Source organism: Grampus griseus (assembly GCF_964374135.1).
Source record: "Grampus griseus genome assembly, chromosome: 8".
NCBI classification, from domain to species: domain Eukaryota; kingdom Metazoa; phylum Chordata; class Mammalia; order Artiodactyla; family Delphinidae; genus Grampus; species Grampus griseus.
In genome coordinates this window covers 78,669,983-78,684,595 of record NC_139002.1, presented here as the reverse complement: position 1 = coordinate 78,684,595, position 14,613 = coordinate 78,669,983, and positions in this window count along the sequence as shown.

The window sequence follows — 14,613 nt, the reverse complement described above, 5'->3', positions numbered from 1 at the left end:
AATTTGCAAAATTTCAATAATTATTACTTCCAAAAAGAAAAAAAATCTGCTGAGCTGCAAAGGAGGTGACTTAGACAGCCCTAAATTAATTGTTGAAGAAAACTCTTCAGAGTTTCAGCTTTACATGAAGCTGGTCTGTAGCTAATTGGAACCAAAATAGGTTGGTCAACATAATTCACTAAGGAGAACCACTCTGAGCTATTTTAGATATAAGATTTGGATTTCTTTATAATTAGTATAGAAGTTCCAGTACAAGGGACAGCTGTTGCACTGAAAGTAATAAGAGAATAAGAAGATCCAGGTATAATTTGAAATTAGCATGAAAACAAGTAGTAGGAAATATGCATGGTATCACATTATTTCAGTTTAATATAATCTTATATATTCTTATATTTTATGAAGCATGTGCTTACTTTAGCTCTAATTCTATAATGTGGAATTATTCTCATTATTTCTAGTGATTTTATATAATATTGGATTAAATATTCACTTCTGTAACAGGAAAAATATATATGTAGTCTCCAGTGACAATTCAGCCTTCTCCTCTTTGACTCTGCTTCTTATTACATCATCTTTCAGATAAGGATTAGAACAGAAGCCCTCTACTGGCCTGCCCAGGAAGATTCATTCCAATCACTGTGGAGCATTCTGGAACCTCAGGAGACTTCTGTCTCCATTCTGCCTCTCTGTTATCTGTGGATAGAGGGCAAAGGAACAGGTATTTTCAGAAGTCAGTGTCTATGTAAATGCTTTGGATTAAAAAGCTTCTGAGAACCCCCATCACTCACTTAATATTATTCTGGTTGGAGGCTAATTTAAATAATTTGGATAAGATGAAGGGATTTGGGGTAATTTTTTCTTTAAATGCTCTTTCAGCTATTAAAAAATGATTTGTAAACATGGGTCACTCTCTGCTATGAAGAATATAAACTTTCTACCTCTCCAAAAATGGGTTTTCTCTGATCTACATGAGATTATGTATGACTTTATCTGCCTTACCTGTAAAGTGAGGTAGAGTTGTAGTAATAACCTAGGCTTTAGAACCTGGGGTCTTTCACTTGATAATTCTGTGACTTGGGAGGACTACTCGCTTTCTTTTTTCTTTGTTCTTCTCATCTGTCAATTTGGAATAATAATAATGGCTTTTTCACGTTGTCATTAGGATTAAAATAGATGATGCATGTAAACTGCATATAGTAGACTTATATCAAAGTTCTATTTTATTTGATTAAATTAAAAACATGTTATATATGTAGTAAACAACTTTAATTTTACAGGCAAAATTTTATGTGTTAAAAAACACATTTTTAGTTTATTCACTATAAAATTCTTGTATGTAATTGTAACCCCTGTTAATGACAGAACAAGATAATCAACAATATTGTGTTATATTGATATAGTATACAGATATTTATGGTAATATTTAAACTTTAAAGATATAGTAATAAGGTATGAACCAGTGAATTAATCATCTGAATTAATTTATTTCCCATAGAAAGTGGTTAACTTATACAAGACAAAATTAATAAAAATAAAATTATTTCTGTAAAGATAAATTATATTATCTAGACTTTTACTGAGAAAAGTAGCTCATTAAATGAATGACTTTCTAAATAACACTTAGGATCAATAAAATTAAAAACATTACAATAAAAACTTATGTTACATGTCTAAATTTTTATTAACAGTAAAATCGAGTCTTGCTACAGTTTTCAAAACAGTTTGAAAATGAATAAATAAATAAATTTATATTTTTAAAAAAGATAAATTTAACCCTGCTTTTCTTTGGACAGTTAATAACATTCTGGCTCATCTCAGGAAGCTGTGGAAGACATGCAGTCTTGAGAATTTGGCACTGCTACCACATTTCCACACTAAAGTAGAGATAACTTGATGGAAGACTTTCCAGCTTCAGCCAGGGTTATGCTGCTGAACTGGGAATTTCAAATATGGGGAATGTATAAATCAGGAGAATTTTAGTAGAAACCAATCTAACATTGTTGAAACAAACTCTTTGTTTGTTGAAACAAACAAAGAAAATGTCTTGTTAAAGATACGTAGTTTTCCATGGAAGTGAGTGCAATAAAGGAACTCAGGAAGAACGTGGAATAGAGACTATTAACATGAAGGTTTTCTTCATCAGTGCCTGCCTCTCCAGTCTCTGCAAATCAGTATCAGTTCTCTCTGTTTCACTTTTGGCCCACAGACTTCTCTGACCCACTAGGTAGATACTAGGCACTTCACAGCTCCTAAATTTGTGTGCAGTGAGACTGACTCAACCAATCCTTGTCCTAGTGCCAACCTCTCAGCACAGATTCTTAAATTGGTATATTAACTTGTATGTCTAGGGATGGCACTAAGAGTTTACCTGGTTAGTTAACCAAAATATAGATCTAAAGGTTGGCTACCCCAAATTAAGTCAAGATCTCATGACTCCCTTGGAATACTGTAGAGAGAAGATCAGAATGTTAGAATAGACATATTATGTAGGACTTGTTAATATCTTCTATATCATCTAGGACACAAGGCTTTGAGAACCATATTAATAAAGGAATAAGGCATGAAAGGCTTTGAGAGCTCTTTAGTGGAGTTTTTATACACATAAGACATTACAGTGCCCCTAGTAAGTCAGGTAACCACCAAAAGTTGGAATCATAAGAGCTGGGTCCCCAGACTTCATGTAGGAGTTGAAGCACTATTAATGTGCAGGTAAATTATAACAACTGGTTCTCTGGGGTGAGGAAGGAAGAGTGCTGATTTGTAGAATTTTCCAATTTCCATGTGAAAATCCTCACCATAGCTGGTTAGATAATTTCAAGCTACAAAGGTGGCATCACTGAATATGAAGACAGAAAGAGAGAACACACAAAAGGCTTTCTCTACTCAGTGGGTGCCAACTTTAGCACACCACTGAAAAGAGTCATCTCTGTAGTGCTTCCGAATTCTTAACCTACAGAATCCATGTACGTTATGTTATTGATTTTTTCTGCCACTAAATGTTGGACTGATTTGTTACACAAACATAGTAATAGAAGAGGCATTACACTATTTTTTTTCACTACTCAATGTCATATTCCTTGTCTAAAGTAGAACTTGCCCTTTAAAATTTTTTTTAAAAAAACAGAAAGATACTCATATTTCTTACCCATCCACTGACAATAAAACAGAAGTTTTTTGGGTTTTTTTTTCCCCTCCTCCTATAGCATCTAGCCACATTGATTTTTCCAATGTCTGTGTTACATAACAAACAGCAGTTTGGGTAATAGCCTCATATTCTAGGATAAAACACACATACACAATAAATTCTCATATATAATAGAATATGAAACAAAGATAACATGAAAAGAACATAATAATGGCATTAAATGATGTCAGTCATAAAAACTGTAATGTATAAAATGTTACGGTACTTGTTCTGTAAGTGTATAAACATCTCAAATTTTCTTCAAGATAGAGCATCTATAAAGCACAATGAGACATGCACACCATCTCATAGATGAAATTCTCCTTAGCCCATCAGATTATGCCTCCATCCTTGATACCTGAAAAATGGCTCTGCTGAGAATTAACCCATGTTTCTGATTTACTTATCATCTTCCTCCCATCTGACCCCATGATTCCATATCCCAATTTCTCTGAGGGTTTTTTCCTCCACTTATATGTGAAGCCAGTATGACCAGCCATGAGTAAAAAGACTTTAATCATTTCCTTGGGATACGTCTTGGTGAAGTTAATAGGAATTGGAGATGCAGTCTAAGCATCAAGAACTCCATGCCCAAACTATAAATCGAAATAAGTAGGGGCTTGAGTCTCTTTCCAAAGGATGGACATAATCCAAAGTAAAATAGTGGTGGCTCAGAGATGAAGTCAAGATCACTGGAAGTCAGTACTGGGATAAGAAATGTTAGAAAGTCATACAAATTGTTAGAAAGTATGTAGGAGTTGGTGTTAGGAACAGTAAGGGAACAAATATAATAAAATATAGCCCAAATGCTCTAAGGGCACAGACTTCTCAAAGTCTTCATATTCCTTTCATAGCAGGTATGTCATCCTCAACAAAACCTTCCCCTAAATGCTCAAGGAGCTTGACTAAAGCTAGGCATTAATCTTGAAGGATCCTCATACTTATACTTTCATGGACAGTAACTTATCCTTAAAAGTTTAGCTATTTCATAAAAATTGTTAGAAAGTCTCTATTACTTTCCTAAAAAGTATATACTGGGAAAAATGAACAACTTCTATAACATACTATAGAGCATTTTAGTTGTACATTGTTATTACATAGAGTCCTATGCATCAGATGATGTTGCCAGTATTAAAGATAAAAGCCTGATACGCAGATTAAACAATGTACCCAAGTAAATGGAAATAGTTCTCAAATTCAGTTCTGATCAAAATGTTTTATTTCTTGGTTCTTTTTTTTTTATATCACATTGCCTCCCTGCTGCTTGGTAATTTGTAAATTTAAAGACTAAAATAATGCAAATGTAAGTTTCTATACTTTTTACCATTTGATTTGCATATATTTGAATAAAAAGAAAATGCTTAAGTAATTTTTTTCTCTGTTATTTTCAATAATCAAGAACGTGTCATTTATTTATGTACTTAAAGACTCAATCACAGCTATTTTCAAAGTTACATGATAGCATTTGTAAATTGAGAATATATTAAATGCGTTATTGGAAAAATTATAAAAATATTAAAAAGTGTTCATCTTAAATTTGAGGTATTAAGCACTGTATTATACTGTTTTAAAAGTTTAATTAAAATACTCAGCCTAAACACCTCTAACATTTCTCTGTATCGTCTGAAATTCTTTTCATAAATAATCTCTATGTACGAAAGTACAACCCATTTTCATGTTTTATACAGTTTATTTCACACAGCCAGCCCATTTATTTGAATATAATCATCTGCATTTTTATGAAAAAATAAAAGAGAATTATGGACACTCATAATCTTCTCTTTAAACAAAGATTTTGGTTGGTGTTGAGATTTGCCCAAGGATCTAAATGCACATAGCCAGCCTATCCCAGTGCTCCTGGAGAATACTCACATATGACTTAAGAGTATCCAACACCCCACGAATTCTTAGTCATGATGGCTCCATCAAGATTAAGTAAAATAAGTTGCCTGGGAAAAAACTCCATCTTTCCAGAAGAAAGCAAACAACCTCCTTTTGTCCTGTATATCCCAAAATGCACACCCTCACTCACATCCCTTCATCTGCCTGCTCATGTAAATACGCAAACTCCATCCTCACCACAGCACCCATGGCAAGAACTTGTCCAATTTCATTCTGTAAGCACAGATCCACCTGCATGGCCAATTTTTATCGTGCTGATTTCCTTTATGGTTCTTAAACTGCCATTAGTTCTGTGTGTTCATCAACCATTAAAATGTGCTTACAGCTCAAACTTCTACAAGTACATAGGCATATAAAAGGGAAAAAAGTGAACATTTCCTCTTAATAGTATCTATAAATCTATATCTATCTAATTGTATTTTTGTATCTGTATGTCTGTGTATAAATGTATATGTATATATAAATATATGTGCATATATGATTTTAAAATATTTAGTTTGAGATAATTTTAGATTTATAGGCTGTTTTGAAAAATAATACAGAGAAATCCTTTGTCTCCTTCACTCAATTTTCCTCAATGGTAACATTTTGTATAAACTATAATTCAATATCACAAGAAGGAAAATGTCTTTAAATACAATCGACCAACCTCATTCAGATTTCAGATTGCATCAGTTTTACATTTAGACTTCTTTACTATAACTGAGTCTTCCAATACATGAACATATGATTCTCCATTTATTTAGGTCTTCCTTGATTTCGTAAATCAACCTTATGTAATTTGCAGCATATAAACCTATACATATTTTGTTAGATAAAGACAAAAGATTTATTTGGAGCCATTGAAAATGGTCTTGTGTTTCTGATTTCAGTTTCCACATATTTGTTTCTAGTATGTAAAAATGCAATTTATTTTTAAATGTTGATCTTTTATCTTGTGATCTTGATGGACTCAGTTCTCTGAAGTTTTTTTTCTTTTCTTTTTGTTGTTATTATATTATTGTTACTATTTTATTGACTCCTTGGGATTTTCTAAGTAGAAAATCATGCCATCATCAAACAGGGCCAGTTTTTTTTTTCTTTCTAATATGTATGACTTTTATTTATTATTTTTCTTATTGTGCTGGCTAGAACTTCCTGTACTATGTTAAATAAAAGTGCACAGTGGTCATTCTTGCCTTGTTTCTGATCTTAGGGGGAAAGCATTCAGTCTTTCACTGTTAAGTATATGGCTAACTGGAGATTTCTTGTAGATGCTCTTTGTCAAGGTGAGATAATTCCATTCTATTCCTTATTTACTGAGAATTATTTTCATAAGTTGGTGTTTGATTTTTGTCAAATACTTCTTCTGCATCAAATGATATGATCATGCATTTTTTCCCTTAATCTATTAATAGAGCCGGGTATGTTGATTAATTTTCAAGTATTGAACCAAGCCTTGAATCCCTGGAATAAATTCCACTTGGTGACATTGTGTAATTGTTTTTATATATTGTTATGTTCTATTTCTTAATATTTTGATAAGAATTTGTATGTCAATATTCATGAAGTATTTAGTTGTTTTTATTCGTTTTTTTGTACAGTATCTGGTTTCAGTCTCAGTGTAATACTTGCCTCATAATTTGAATTAGAGTGTGTTCTCTCTTTCTTCTGTATTCTGACAGTGATTGTATAAAATGAGCATTGATTCTCCTTTAAATGTTTGGTAGAATTCTCCAGTGAAACCATTTGGGACTAGAAGTTTACATTTCAGGAACTTTTAAATTATGAATTAAATTTCTTTAAACGTTCTGTGTTTATTTAGATTGTCATTTCATCTTGACAGAGATTTGGTAGCTTCTGGTTTTGAGGACTTAGTTCATTTTTTTCAAATTTTGCAAATTTATGAGCATAAAATGATTTATAGTATTGCCTTATTATCTTCTAAATGATTCAGGCTCAGTAGTTATATGCCCCATTTCATCTGTGGTAATGGTGATCTGTTTCTTCAGTGATATATTTTTTAATATTTTTTTTGAATTTAGCTATGACATTGTATTTGAGGTAAGTAAGCTTCTTGTATTATAGAAAGCATATAGTTATATCATTTTCTCTTATTTTCTGTTTAGTCTGCTAGTCTGCAATTTGTATATGTAGATCATTTATATTTAATGCAATTATTGATGAGTTGGAACTTAAGTCTTGCAATTTATTATTTGCTTTTTTGTTTGTTTTCTCTGGTTCTTGTTTCTTTTCTTCGTGTGGGTAACTTGAGCATTTTTAGTATCCCGTCTTTCTATATTTGTAACATTGTTTATTATATTGTTTTGTATAGTTTTCTTAGTGATGTCCTAGGTATTACAATATATGTGTATAACTTATTGCTGTCTACTAAACAACATTGTATCACTGCAAGTAAAATGTAGATCATTACTGCTGTTTAGGTTTCTTTACTCTCCTAAGTTTATAAATGCAATTATACTGCATATTTCCTCTCCATTTACTGAGTACCACTTGATAGTGTTCTCATTTGGGTTTCAAACATAAAATCTGATTTTTAAAAATTTGTGAAGAGGATAGTATTTACCATTATTCTATAAATTTTATTGTTTCTCCTTTTTCTGGAATTCTAAGGCTTCTGCAATTATTGCCCTTCTTTTTGGAGAACATTTTTTATCATTTTTTAAGAGGAAGTCTGTTGGTGACACATTCTCTTAGTTTTCTTCCTCTGAGAAGTATTTATTCCCTCTTCATTCCTAAGGATATTTTCATTGGCCATAGAATTCAGGTTAACAGTTTTTTTTTTTTTTTTCTTTTATCACTTGAAAAATGTCATATCAGCTCCTCTAGCTTCCACATAGGGACAAAGAAGACTCTCTAGTCCTGGCTTATTCATGTTGGTTCAACCCCGGAAGAAGTCTATGGCTCCTGTAGGCTGAGAGTGCTCCCAAAGGCAAGACATTTGCTTTTTTTAGGGATCACCTGCTAGTATGTGGTTTTCTTCACGTTTTCAGTGGGACTTCCTTACGATCCATAGTGAAAGGGGTTTCTTCTTCTGCTTTGTTAGAGTTCAGGAAACAATGGGTCTACATTATATTCTGAAGCAGAATGGAGGTCATGAGATAGTGTTCTCCCAGTCCTGTGATCCTTAGTTCATCCTCTTTTTTAAACATCTGTCAGCATTATACTTTGTTTGCCTCTTGTTTTATTTCCAAGTTTTATTGTGTTATTAGGGGAGAACTGGAAAGAGACAAGTCTATGCCATCTTGCTGAGACTAAAAGTTTATATTCCTTGTTAATTATTTTTGTATTTCTCAGAAATAAAATCAATACAGGCATACCTCACAGATATTGTGGGTTCAGTTCCAAACCACCACAACAAATCAAATATTGCAATAAAGCAAGTCACACATTTTTGGTTTCCCAGTATATATAAAAGTTATGTTTCTACTATACTCTAGACTATTAAGTGTGCAGTAGCACTATATCTAAAACACAGTGTGCATGCCTTAATTAAAAACTACTTTATTGCTAAAAAAAAAAAATGCTAACCATCATCTCGGCCTTCAGCGAATTGTAATCTTTTTGCTTGTGGAGGGTCTCGCCTTAATGTTGATGCTGCTGACTGATCAGGGTGGTGATTGCTGAAGGTTGGGGTGGCTGTGGCAGTTTCTTAAAATAAGACCACAATGAAGTTTGCTACATCGATTGACTTTTACTTTTATGAACAGTTTCTCTGGAGCATGCAATGCCATTTAATAGCATTTGACCCACAGAAGAACTTCTTTCAAGATTGCAGTCAATCCTTTCAAACCCTGCCATGCTTTATCAACTATGTTTATGTAATATTCTCAATCTTCTATTGTTATTTCAATAATCTTCACAGAATCTTCCCTAGGAGTAGATTCCATCTCAAGAACACTTTCTTTGCTCATCCATAAGAAGCAACTCCTCATCTATTCAAGTTTTATCATGAGATCACAGCAGTTCAGTCACATCTTCTGGCTCCTCTTCTATTTCTCTTGACATTTCTACTACATCTGCAGTTACTTCCTCTGCTGAAGTCTTGAAACTTTCAGAGTCATCCATGAGGGTTGGAATCAACTTCTTCCAGACTCCTGTTAATGTTGATATTTTGACCTCTAACCGTGAATCTCAAATGTTCTTAATGGAATCTAGAATGATGAATCCTTTCCAGAAAGTTTCAATTTGCCAGATCTATCAGAGGAATCAGCTATAGCATTACAAAAGGTATTTCTTAAATGATAAGACTTGAAAATTGAAATTACTCTTTAATCCATGGGCTGCAGAATAGACACTGTGTTGACAGGTATGAAAACAACACTAATCCCATTGTACATCTCCATCAGAGCTCTTGGGTGACCAAGTTCATTGTCAATGAGCAGTCATATTTTGAAAGGAATGTTTTTTCTGAGTGGTAGTTCTCAACAGTGGGCTTAAAATATTCAGTAAACTATGTTGTAAACAGATGTGTGGTCATCCAGGCTTTGTTTTTCCATTTATAGAGCACAGGCAGAGTAGAGTCAGCATAATTCTTAAGGGCCCTAGGATTTTCAGAATGGTAAATAAACATTGGCTTCAACTTCAAATAACTGGCTGCATTAGCCCCTTACAAGAGAGTCAGGCTATCCTTTGAAGCTTGAAGCCAGGCATTGACTTCTCCTCTCTAGCTAGGGAAGCCCCAGATGGCCCCTTCTTCCAATATAAGGCTGTTTCATCTACATTGAAAATCTATTGTTTGGTGTAGCCACCTTCCTTAATTATCTTAGCTAGAACTTTTGGATAACTTGATGCAGCTTCTACAACAGCACTTGCTGGTTCATCTTGCACTTTTAAGTAATGAAGATGGCTTCTTGCCTTAAACCTTATGAACCAACCTCTGCTAGCCCCAAAATTTGGTTCTGCAGCTTCCTCACCTCTCTCATCCTTCCTAAAATTGAAGAGACAGGACTTTGCTCTGGATTAGGCTTTGGCTTAAGGTAATGTTGTAACTGGTTGAATCTTCTCTCTAGACCACTCAAACTTTCTCCATATCAGCAAGAAGGCTGTTTCACTTTCTCATCATAAGTGTATTCACTGGAGTAACACTTAATTTCCTTCAAGAACGGTTCTTTTGCATTCGAAATTTAGCTAACTGTTTGGCGCAAGAGGCCTAGCTTTTGGCATATCTCTGCTTTTGATATGCCTTCCTCACTTAGCTTAATCATTTCTAGCTTTTGACTTAAATTGAAAGACATATCACTTTTCCCTTCACTTGAACACTTAGAGGGCATTGTAGGGTTATTAATTGGGCTAATTTCAATATTGTGGCCCAGGAAATAAGGAGGCCCAAGGAGAGGAAGAGAGAAGGGGTAATGGCCAGTCAGTGGAGCAGTCATAACATACACATTTATCCATTAAGTTCACTGTCTTTATGGGCATTGTCTGTGACACCCCCAAAACAATAATAGTGACATAAAATATCACTGATCACCATAATAATTATAACAATAATGAAAAAGTTTGAAATATTATGAGAATTACCAAAATGTAATATAGAGACACCAAATGAGTAAGTGCTATTGGAAAAATGACATCAGTAGACTTACTTCATGCAGGATTGCCACAAACCCTCAATTTGTGGCAAAAAATGGAATATCTGTGAAGCTCTATAAAGGAAAGTGCAATGAAATGAGCTATGCCTGTATAGCAAACTGAAATGATCATTATAAGCCTGAATAATTAATTATTAAGTGAGAAACTAAAAACTTCCAACAAAACCAAGAATAGGCTAAATTTATAACATCAGAACACCAAATTCCTCACTGGATGGAGGGAATTCTCCTTTTCTTGTAAGAAATTTTCTGCACACTTAATATTAGAACTATAGTTGGTACAGTGAGTGCCTCAAACTGTAACATTGTCAATCACCAATTATTCTCTGTGTTCCCCCCTCCCCTTAGGGATAAGCTCTTGAGAAGTTCATGATACATTATTGTCAAGAAGTCTTTCAGGAAATATGTCTTACACTAAAAAAATGAACCAGAGTGAAAAGAAGCATAGGACTTTATGTGAAAAATGGTAAAAATCAAATTTCAGCATATATGATAAAGGAAGTATAGGTAAAATGGATTCATTAATAGTTACAGGTCAATAAGAATTAGTAAAACTCAAGGCAATAGTTGGGTTATGAGTAATCATAAGCAAAGCAACTCAGTCATCTTAATGAGAAAATGTTAAACAACAGTCACCAAGTAAAGTGGTGCTCATCAATTTACATTTTCTTAAATAATAATGTATTTATTTATTTTTTTATTTGTTTTTCTTGTTTAATATATTTATTTAGTTCAGTAGTTGTTAGTCACCAGCTATAAGTTTATTTTTGTTTTTCTCTGAATTCCTGTGTAATTTTATCTACGTGTCCTCTGCCTGTTGTTTCAGTAGGTGCTTTGTGTAAATTTTAGAACTAGTTGGTTAAAAAATAAATTAATGATACAAAAATTTTAAAACTGTGGTTGCTAAAAAAAGCAACTCAGTTAAGATTCTACACTCCTGAGAGACAAGGTTCAATGTAAGTTTATCTAAAAGAACATTGTGGCCTGAACAAAAATGGTGGCAGTAGAGAAGTGGAAATTTTGAAATTTCAATTCTAATAAGTTTGTTCTTGTTTATACCATGAGCATGTTGGGCTGTCTCTTTCCATTTAAAAAACTAGGAATACTATTTAAATGCATTTTTTCCCTACTCTTTCAATGCTTTTTAGAGAGAAAATTTAGAGTAAAATCACAATGCCAATAGACCCTAATAATCCTTTACCCTTACAAAACTAACTGTCCCTGGAAGTCTTGTTTCTGCAAAGCATGGGACTGTTTGCTCTTATATACCAGAAAAAGATCTCACAAGATACAGAGATAAGAGATAGATAAATAGATTGATAGATAAATAATAGAGTGCAACATTGCAGATGAAATTTTGCATGATATTTCACAGCCATCATTTATGTATAACCATTGGACAATGTGAATATATATATATGTGTATATATACACATATATATATATTAATTTTTTAGAATAAAATCTTCTAAAGCCTAAAATACATTTGGCAAAATGCTAGTGTTTGTTAAATATAATGTGTATTATATTTTTTATGAATTTTTGAGTTTGAAATATTCATAGGACACTATAGCAATAATTGTAACTTTTCTCTATTTTTGTGTTTTTCTCTAACCTACACTAGACAGTTATATTCAAATGTTATCTGACGACCCATCCCACACTCTGCATCCCCATTTCAAGAGACTATCAGGGAATTTTTCCATTTCTTTTCACAAGGAAAATAAGGGCAAATCCACTGAAGGCCTTGCAGTTTATATAAACCATATTTTGCTTCTCAGAAGACCATCTATTATTCATCAGATATCTATATGTCATTTTCTGAAATACAAGTCTTCAATATCAAAGAAGTCTGGTGAAAAATATATTCTATTTTAAGAAGTAATTTGTTTAATTTTGGATTTGTCATTCACCACCATTCCTTCTTCTTGGTATCACGTAATTACTAATATTCTGTTGTTTAAAGGATGGATAGGATCACTGTGAGAAGAAATTTTTACATTATTCAGGACATGTTAAAGAAGAATAGAATTTTTTAAGTTTTAATTAGTCTATATTACTTGATTTCCTCAGTACTCTCTGGAGGAATAATAAAAAAGAATGGGGGAATATTAGTAGAGAAGTATCTGGTTAGAAAATTATTTTTACTCTGTTGGAGTATTTAATATGTTCTTTATGAGGAAAAATGCTTAGAGCAAGTAATGGAAGTACAATAATAACATATCTTTCTGTAATAATCAAGAAGGATTTGACCAGAGTACAAGCTGCTTGTCACTGTGAATAAATTGGGCTTTTTATTCACAGCATCAGAGTTTTAAGGGACCTTATATGCCCTGTCATCCAACTGCTTGATTTCACAATCAAGGAAACTGAATTCCAGAGCAAGTGAATAATTTTCCCAGACAAGCACCTGCAACATTCACGTCTTTTATTAGACAGAATATTAATTCTTCTAGTTTTAGTAATGCTTTCTGTGAACATTTCCATTGTGTCTTCTACCACACTTCCTTGTGAAATATATATTTCAGAGTGATAAAGATTTGGTATCTGAAATTAAAGGTTGAAAAAATCTTATTCATGTTGTTTTTTATTTATACAAATAGAAAAATCCTGAATCTTAGAAATGTGGAAACCCATTTCAGACTGAGGTTAAATATCAGCCCTCGTCTTCTTTATAAGATTCAGAGTTGTTTTTTATTTCATATTTTACCAGCTATATTGCAGATATTGTTAATTATCTCTCCACCCATCTTTTAAACTTTTTCTCTCCATAGGGGTGGAGGTTAGAGGGGAAAATATGTCGAAATTGGTATATCAATTCAAATTTTTGTATTTTTCTATATATGGACCTAATATAGGACCAATACATAGGACTAATATGTGACCAATATAATATCATTTATATGTTTTAAATTATATATTTTTAATATATATTTTGCTATATATTTATAGCAATATATATTCAATATATATTTTGCTTCCTATTGCTTCACTCAGTGTTGGGTAATCCAAATCTAGTTCATTCATTTTACCTAATGAATAAATTTTATTATATCACTGCACATAACTAAATTACTCCATTCCTCTTTTCAGGGACATTTCAGTTTCTAATTTTTGGACAATATACACTTTGTTGTACCAAACATTCATCTGCACATTGTGAAATAAGTATTGCATTAGGCCGAGTTACACAAAGAAAATGTTACTGAACTCTATACAATGTAGAAGATAGATTGAATTAAACTCTACTGAAACAAAAGGTGGGAGGGATTTTAAGCACTTGCGTGAGCTAATGGAAAAATACTGGAGAAGTTAGTGGGGTGCATGGTCAATGGGGTATGTCTAGCACAATGGGTCATTTCTGAGTTTTCAATTGTTTATCTCTACTATTCATCTGTGTTGCTAATTGGCCTTATCAAAATTAGGTTCCTGCCTCCTACAGAAGCTGGGAGATAGGGAGAGTATCCTCTCGATGATTATATTTCAAAAGAATGACTCCCAGGTCCTTAAGAAAGTCATCCCAGAGTTGTAAAACTGGCCAGAGAGTATGAGAAGATTTACTCAAAAGGGCAGAGAAAGAATTTACAATTGCAAGTTTTCTCAAGTAAATGCTGTAAAAAAATTTTTTTTTAAATCAGGTACCTATACTTAGGAAATCAACATTCTAATGTTTAGTCAAACTGAAGGGAATGCAAAGGCCACCTTGGTTAGCATGTTAATGGATTTATTTCATATTTGGATATCTAAGTAAAATTGCTGTTCACTGGGCATGCATACCTTCAACTTTGGTAGATACTGCTAATTACTTATCAAAATATTTTACCAATTTTGAGTCCAATCAGTAGTGTATAAATGCTATAATTTTCTACAATTGTTGATAACTTTTTTTTTTTTTACTAATTATAAAAGTTTTAGCATCATGCTGGCATTTCT